A 9057-nucleotide genomic window follows, 5' to 3' on the forward strand; every position below is an offset into this window, starting at 1 on the left:
CCTAAGATGTTCTATCTTCATTTTCTCAAGTTGGTGTTCGGGTCCTCAATGGGCAGGAACAGCAAAGTGTTCCAAAAGGACTGAATTAGGACCTCTCTTCTGCAGAGCTCAGAGTCGCCTATGTGCAATCTCAAATCCACACATTCTCTGTGGTTCGGTTTCCTCGTCTGTAAAATGGGAATTAAATACCTCCTAAGTAGACTGTGATCCCCTCTCAGGGTCGCACGTGGAGAGTTTCCAGCACTCTACCAGTCTCGGCTACGGAGGGAGAGTCAAGCAGCGTCCTACCCATTTCATCCCTAGCTTGGGCAGTGGCTAGTGGATGGAAAGCAATCTGCTACAAGTTAAAACTCACCCATGGAGGCGAGCGTCAAGGGTGGAGGCTCGAGTTTACTATGTGGAAGGAGGCAATGGTAAACTACTTCCATATTTTTACCAAGAAAACTCTGTGGATACACTAGCGGAATGATTGCAGATGGAGAGTGGGGTGTTCTCGGAGAGATTTGTCTGTAGTGTCACTATGGGTCAGAAATGACTCAACGGCATTAGATGAGACAAGTAGACTGTGAACCCAATGCAGAGCAGAGACTGTGTCCAATCTGACTGTCTTGTGTTTACCAGAATGATCCTGGTGGGCAGGGAGGAAGTCTATGAACTCTGTTATATTGCAATCTCCTAAATGCTTAGTATGGTGCTCTATATACACTAAGTGCTCAAAAATATGATTGATTGATTTATTGGCCTGTTATAAGTACTTAGCAAATGCCAGCAACTCTTGAGAGGGCAGGGTGCAGTAAGTTTGGGCCTAAAAGGCACTTTCACATTTGTGTTGCCCTACAAAAGTTTTGCTTTGTTGTGCTGAAGGAGCTGGCACCACCTAAATGGATTTACTCACCTCCCACATTCTCATTTGGCAAAATCTTACCCATTTGGGGGGCTTATGGGACTCTTGGTTACTTAAATCACCTGTGTCTTTGAGCAGGAATCTCTGGCTTTCTAAAAGCCAGTTTATCGAGTCCTTCTTGGTGTTAAATTTATGCTCGCTCTGTCCATCGAGCCTGGTTCTACTCAATAAAGAATGATACCCCCAAATAGTTTGCATGTTGGCAGCATTGGAGACAGTGGATAGGAGATGGATGATTGGTTTAAATATCCATTTGGCTGATGAATCTGCAAGGTTGCGGAAAGCTTTACTTATGAGCGCTAGTTATGGAACAGAAGAAGAGCAGCTGTTGCCAGCAGCAGAGTGTGAAGAAATGACAGAGGATTTGCCAGACTGGAGACTCAGAACCAGAACTTAATCATCATATTGGTAAAGCACACTCAGCCAGGAAGCTCTCAGCTCTGCTCCAGCCATTAAAAGGGACTCTGATCTGAACCAACTGAGATATTTAGAATCTTGGGATGTGTTTGGTGCAAAAGTAACCTGAAAATGGAAAACCCTAAGTGGCCTCATAAAGTAATAATGGCATTTGTTAATCAATCGATCAATCAATTATATTTTTGAGCACTTTTTCCATGCACAGCACTGTACTAAGCATTTGGGAGAGTACAATACAACAAAAAACAGGCACTTTCTCTGCCCACAGTTAGCTTGCAGTCTAGGTATGAGTTTATACTCTAGTAAGGTAAGTACTTACTAGATGTCAAGCTCTGTATTAAGCACTGGGGCAGATGCAATATAATCATGGGGCAGGGAATGTGCCTGTTTATTGTTGTAGTGTACTTTCCCAAGTGCTAACTACAGTGCTCTGCAGAGTAAGGGCTCAATAAATATGACTGAATGAATGAACATCCCACATGGGGTTCTCAGTCTAAGGAGGAAGTACAGACACTGAATCCTTATTTTACCGATGAATAACTAAGGAAAAGAGAAGTTAAGTGACTTGCCCAAGTCCATACAGCAAGCAATTGACAGAGCTGGGATTAGAACCCAAGTCCTCTGGGCTTTTTCCACTAGGCCACACTGATCCTCAAGGGATTCCTGCTGTGGGGCAGAGAGCAGATGAGTTAGAAAACCGCTCTGAAAGAGGAGAGATTCTAGCTACTGGGGGGGGCAAGTTGATATCAAACAATGGGGCAGGGTGGGCCATCTTATATTGGAGAATCATACATTTACCAAGAGCAGGACATTCTGGGAAATGAGAGGTAGAAGTCAGGAAAGCTGGTGCCTATTTCTCATGAGGCATTCTCAGAATTCCCGGACAAAAGATAAGTATTCATTACATTTCTCCTAAGTACCCTTTTAAGGTACTTTTCCTTACAAAAGCTCAACAGAGATAATATTTTCCCTTTGGAAAAATAATGTTTTGGAAATAACTTTATCCTCCCAGAGAACCTCAGAATAAAGTGATAGTTGTCATCCATCATCTGGGCTCTTCAGAGAAACTGAGGCACAGATTGAGTAAATTGCCTCCCCATGGACAGAGAACAAGTCTCAGACAGAGAAGTGAGATGGGGATGCAGAACCATCAATTTCCAGTCGCAAGGTTAGTCCATAGACAGAGTCTATATCAGCCACTATATATAGAATTATCCATGTTCAGAGATAACAAGGCTGGAGCTGAGGATATATTAATGGCTGAAAGTTCCATTGAGATAAAATCAATCAATCAATCAATTGTATTTATTGAGTACTTACTGTGTGCAGAGCATTATACTAACTGCTAGGGAGAGTACAATACAATAGAGTTGGTAAGCACTTTTTTTTAATGATATTTGTTAAGCACTTAATACACGCCAGGCACTGGAGGAAGATTTGGAGTAGATATGAGTTAATCAGGTAAGACACAGACTCTGTTCCACATAGGACGACTCACAGTCTTAACCCCCATGTTGATGATGAGGGAACAGTGGTACAGAGAAGTTAGGGACTTGCCCAAGGTCACACAGTGGACAGATCGTGGAGCTGGGAGTCCTTCTGACTCATTCACACTTTCCAGGCCTTCCAGGAGCTTACACTCTAGTCAGGGAGCCAGATGTATAAATGTTACAGATAATGGAGGGAAAAGAGCGTAAGAGCATAAGGATATGTACATAAATGCTGTGGGGCCAAGGGTGGGCTATCCCACAGTTACCCTTCCCACCTTTAAGGCCTTATTGAAGACATCTCCTCCAAGAGGTCTTCCCTGACTAAGACCTCGGTTCCCCTTTTCTTACATCCCTTTTGTGTCACCCTGACTTTCTCCCTCCATTCCCCCTAGTTCCCTGCCCCACAGCACCTGTGTACAAATCTTAATTTATTTACCTATATTAATGTGTCTCCCGCTCTAGACTTTAAGCTCACTGTGGGCAGGGAATATTTTTGTTATATTGTTGTAATATACTCTCCCAGGTGCTTAATACAGTGCCCTGCACATAGTAAGTGCTCAATAACTAAGATTGTTTGATTGACTGAGTGTCCAACTGCATAAGGCCTACAGACCCAAGTACATAAATGATGCAGAAGGCCAGGTGAACTTGGTGGGGGAGATGAGAGGGTAATCGGGGATTGACTCCCTTAAAGCCAGTGGTAAGGAGATTCTCTCCTCTCTCAGTGTCACATCTGGAGAGTTTCCAGTACCCTACCAGTCTCATCTGTGAGAGGGAGAGTCAAGCAGAGGCCTACCCATTCCATTCCTAGCTTGGGCAGTGGCGAGCAAGTGGAAGGCAATCTGTTACAAGTCAAAACTCACCTGTGCTGAGCAGCAGTGGCATGGGAAAGAGGTCGAGGGTAGAAGTTTGAGTTAATTACGTGGAAGGAGGCAATGGTAAATGACTTCCATATTTTGACCAAGAAAACTCTATGAATAAACACTCCCAGAATTATTGCAGATGGAGTCGGGACATTCTGGGAGAGATGTGTCCATGGTGTCGCTATGGTTCGGAGATGACTTGATGGCACAAGACAAGGAAAGCCGTTTCTCTAAGAAGTTCTGTCATAAGGGGACACTGCCTTTGAGGATAAAATTGGGCCTCTTTCCTGTCCCCTTGTCATTTGGGATGAGCATGGCTTAACTACATTAATGTCAATGTAGAGCTATCCTTCATGTTTGAAAATGGCAGTACTGATGGTGAGCTCTATCTATGGGGGTAAATCTACCTGGACAGACAGGGGCATGAGTAACAATTCCTTCACTGGAGATGCCCTTTTATTGAGTTACTTCATCACCCCAAAGCTACCCCCAGTTGAAAAATATCAGAATTTTGAGGAGTCCAAGAGGGGTGAGTGTATATCTTCAAAAGTTCAAAAGGGCTTCGAGATAGGGTGACTCCTGTCAGATCTTGTGGAATCTGGACATGAAGGGAATCCAAGATATAGAGTGACTTTCCCTGGGCATGTAATGATATGCGCAACTCTGTTTGATTCTGCTCAAGCAAAGTACTCAGGGTTTCTCTGGGGAAGTGGGGAGGGAGGGAGGCTGACCACCCTCCAGCTTATCCTAATACCACTGGATTCCCTTCCCAGGTCCCTGTAAACACAGGGATCATGTCCAGGTCATAGAACCTGGTGGCTGAAACCATGGTGGAGGTGGCTGACTTTTAAAATAAATACCTAGGACATAAAGACATTGGTGTTATCTTTGCACCAGACAGGGAATGGATCAGCTGAAAACTAGACTGTCCAATATTGAACTGGACGGATGGCCAACTTAGATGTGGCAGGAGAATTAGCCACTTGCTGGGAGAATTATGAAGGGAAGGGGAGGGAGAGAGTCCCATTCTCAGGAAAGAGGGAGAGAGTTTAGGGAGAGAAAAACCTTTAAGAAAAAAGATGAAAATCTGGTGGGTGGAAAGAAAGGAGTCAGGGTGTTCCATTAAAAGGAGATTATCTTTGCTGACTCAGTCAGATAAACCAAGGAATTGTTAACCAGCTTTTCTTTTTTCTCCTTCCCTGGTCATGAAGGGCCCACCAACCATTTTCGAGGCAGGACTTGGTTTGAGATTCACTGGACCGGTTGTGTATGCATAAGAGGAATGAATTTCGGTTAGAACATCTCTAAATCTTTCCATTCCAGCAGTACGTTTGCATCATCCCATCTTCACCTTCCCTTTGAATGCCCCCTTGGCTTTTTTCTTTTTCCCTTTTTCTCTTCCTTACCCCCTTGCCCCTCCAACCCCCATGACAATTTTATATGACTCCCTGCCCACTGATATTTTTTCTGTTTTCCTCTGGGATTTTTTGTATGGTATTTGTTAAGTCCTTACTTTGTGTGAGGAATTATACTAAGCACTGGGGTAAATACAAAATAATCAGGTTGAGCACAGTCTATATCCCACATGGGGCTCAAAGTCCTAATCTTCATTTTACACACGGGGTAACTGAGGCACAGTAAAGTCAAGTGTCTTGCCTAAGGTCACATAGCAGACAAGCGGCAGAGGCAGAATTAGAACCCTAGTCCCCTGACTGCCAGGCCCTTACTCTGTCCACTAGCCCGGCTGCTTCTCTAGATTGATAGATTTAGATTTAGATTTAGATTCAGAAGCATGACACCTATCCATTTTCCAACAAAAGCAACTGTGGGAGGTATTTACTGAGCTTTTCCCATTATGGGTAACACACAAAGGTAAAATCCTAGGATCGCCTAGCAAAATCACAGCTACACCTTCAGTCGTCTGTCCTGTCAGGCATCTTGGTCCCTGTCTATAAGGGAAGCCGAGTTGGTGGGGGGACATAGTATCCCCTCTCTCCCATTCCCTCCTAATGAATGGATTCATTTTTTACAGAAATTTGAATTCACAGGAAACATAAAGGGTATCATTAAATATCAGTTTACTCTGAAGGTGGCATTTTCAAATAACTCACGGATACACAAGGCATATCATCTTTTAAAGCCACTGCCTCCACAAGCTAACTAAAGGTAGATCTCCTATCCCTTGGCTTCCATACATATCTGCAAAGTCCTTGATCCGATAAGAAGCCTCTAAAATTGAAAGTTTAGGCCCGTGTTTTGCTTGGGATAATACCAAGCTTTTCATTCCCATCAGTAGAAATTCATGCCCTGTCAACTCAGAATTGACTTTTTAATACACTCTAATAATTTAGTGAGGGGCAAAGACAGCTAATACCAATATCTCTCGTTGCCTTAGATATTAATATCTCAAGAGGTTTGTAAGTGGTCAAAAGAGTTTCATCTGCTCCTGCAAACACAATAATAGCTGTTTTGAAATAAACTGTAAAGCCACACGCCCCCTCCTAATAACCCAGAGGCCTCCAGGGAACTAAGAAAGGGGAATAGAAACTGAATTTAAAAACAAATTAATAGTAGGGTTTTGCTTATGTAGGCCATTGTTTTCTCTCTGGACCCAGAGCTCATCAATTGATTCAGAGATGGCGGAACTAACTGATCTCTAGTCTCTCAGGCGAGCCTTAATGTGGCGTCTGATCACCTCGATCTCAATCTTGCTAAAGGGCGCTAATTAATATTCCCAAGCCCAAAATCAATAGGAGCATGACCTGAAAGATTTCAAACCCACTTGTGTTACAGACTACTTTCCCAGGCTCAGACTTTCATGGAAACCAAATTAAGTTGCCACTTCTCCTCCAGGGCCTAACCACAGGTGGGCTGAATTGTCACATTCCTCTACTCTTCTGTGCCCAGCCAGAGGAGGGTTTGGGGCTAGGGAGGAGGGTAAGGAGGGGGAACTGAGGGAGTTCATTCCTGGCAGCAGAAATCCTGCAAAATCTAATTCAGCATCTCACACCCAGCATCTCACACACAGTCATTGATAAATGTCTGCTGATGAGGTTGTGCTCGGAGTTAACTCCCAGTGAACAGTAATGTCCCTGGCTGGAGTTGGTCTTAACCAGCACACTATTTCTCTCTCCCTCCTTCTCTCTTTCATTTGCTCTGTCTCTCCTTCTGCATCTTTATTTCTCTCTATATATATCTTTTGCTTTCTTTCTCTCTCTACCTCCCTTGCTTTCTTTCTCTTTCTACCTCCCTCTCTCTTTCTCTCTACCTTTCTCTTTCTATCCTTCTTTCCCTTTCCCTTCCTCTTTCTTTCTTTCTTTCTTTCTTTCTTTCTTTCTTTCTTTCTTTCTTTCTTTCTTTCTTTCTTTCTTTCTTTCTTTCTTTCTTTCTTTCTTTCTTTCCCCCTTCCTCCCTGCCTCCCTGCCTCCCTCCCTCCCTCCCTCCCTTCCTTCCTTCCTTCCTTCCTTCCTTCCTTCCTTCCTTCCTTCCTTCCTTCCTTCCTTCCTTCCTTCCTTCCTTCCTTCCTTCCTTCCTTCCTTCCTTCCTTCCTTCCTTCCTTCCTTCCTTCCTTCCTTCCTTCCTTCCTTCCTCTCCCTCTCTATTTCTGTTTCTACCTCTCTCTCTCTCTCTAAACAGATTATTCCCAGAAGCAGATTATACAATATACTTCTTCTCTGGGCAAGAGGGTCTTTATCAAAAACTAAAGCAGGTAGCTGATTCCAACACTGAGAAATCCTTGTACTTAAGACAAAATTGGTTCCTGAAAGCTATCTCATGAGGCAACTTTGAAATTTGGAATCAATTTTCTTATAGAAACAATGTTATAATTGGGGGATTACTTTCTGAACTAGGGATGAATAGTCTAGTTTTACCAAATCAGTGAATCAGTCAGTCAATATTAGTGAGTGCTCACTGCATGCAAGGCACCGTATTAAATGCTTGAGAGAGTGTAGTACAATAGAGTTGGTTAGATACAATCCCTACTTGCGAGTCTAGAGGAGGAGAGAGAATACAATAAATTACAGGTGAGGTAAGGACAGAGTGTAAGGATATCTACAAAATTGCTGGAGGACTGAGAGTGGCATGGTTATCCAGTGCTTAAAGGACACAGAATCGAGGACATAGGTGATAGAGAAGGTAGAATGATTAGAGGGAATGGAAATATAGTCAGGAAGGCCTCTTATAGGAGACATAATTTAAGGAGGCTTTGAAAACCTGGAGAGGGGTGGTGTGTCAAATATGAAGGGGGAGGGAAGTTCAGTCTAGAAAGAGTTCATGGTCAAGGGGTCAGTAGCTAAATAGACCAGATGGAGGTAAGGTGGGTTGGTTTGTAGCAAAGGAATGAATAGTGTGGGCTAGATTGTAGTAGGAGATTAGAGAGGCAAGGTAGGAGGGGAAAAGCTAACTGAGGGCCTTAAAGCTGATGGAAAGGAGTTTCTATTTTATGAGGTAATCACTGAAGGTTTTTGAGGAGTGAGGAGCCATGGACTGAACAGTATTTTGAGAAGAATGTTCCTAGGAGCAGAGTGAAATATGAACCAAAGTGGGGAGCGGCAGAAGGCTGGGTGGTCAGCATTACCCAGATGTGTGTTCAATTATAAATAATATATGTGTGTAAATATATGAAACTACATTAATATATGTATATATATCTATAACTACATAAGTTTATATAAAACTGCATTCATGAGCTCACATGGAGTCAGAGAGTTCCATGGGACAGGAGCAGATATTTACTTCATCAGAAGGAAAATGGATGGGTTTCCCCTTCAGGGTGGTTCTGCCTGGGCATCAGTAAACTCTCTCCATCAATACCTGCCCTCTCCTGCTCACTGTCCTCTTTAAATTCTCCTCCGACTTTCTACCATCACACCTTTTAAAATCATTTTACCTTTTGCAGGGATCACCTCTTCCTATGTCCCCAGAATATCTATCATAAAGGAGGCTAGTGTTGGAATGTTGAACTGGATATGCTGTGAAGCTGAAACTACTAGAAGCAGTGTCTTAAATCAAGGATTCCAGTGAAATAATTCAACAGTTTTGATGGAGCACCCACTGTTTATAGTGCCCTGTGCTAAGTAACTTGATGGCAATAGAGTTAGTAGTCATAATCCCTCCTCTCAATTAATCAATCGATCAAATTCATTGAGTGTTTACAGTGTACAGAGCACTGTACTATGTGTTTGGGAGAATAATATAGTTGGTAGATATGTTACTTCTCCACAACAGCTTATAGTCTCGAGTTAGGAGCTTATCCTTGTCCTATCACTTTTCCTACCCCTCATCCCTATCCTAGCCTTATCCTATCACTTATCCTACCCATAGCACTTACCCACCTTGATTACTGTATCAGCCTCCACTGTAGACAGCACCACCATCCTTC

General features: G+C 43.1%; 1 non-coding gene across 1 annotated transcript; it reads left to right on the plus strand.

The window, feature by feature from the left end:
* Window positions 1–208: 208 nt before the first annotated feature.
* Window positions 209–345, plus strand: LOC114809410. The gene has a single exon (XR_003757196.1). It is a non-coding gene; the product is annotated as a small nucleolar RNA SNORA7 (small nucleolar RNA).
* The last annotated feature ends 8712 nt before the right edge of the window (window positions 346–9057 follow it).

The sequence above is a fragment of the Ornithorhynchus anatinus genome, chromosome 2 (genome assembly GCF_004115215.2).
Source record: "Ornithorhynchus anatinus isolate Pmale09 chromosome 2, mOrnAna1.pri.v4, whole genome shotgun sequence".
Lineage (NCBI taxonomy): Eukaryota > Metazoa > Chordata > Mammalia > Monotremata > Ornithorhynchidae > Ornithorhynchus > Ornithorhynchus anatinus.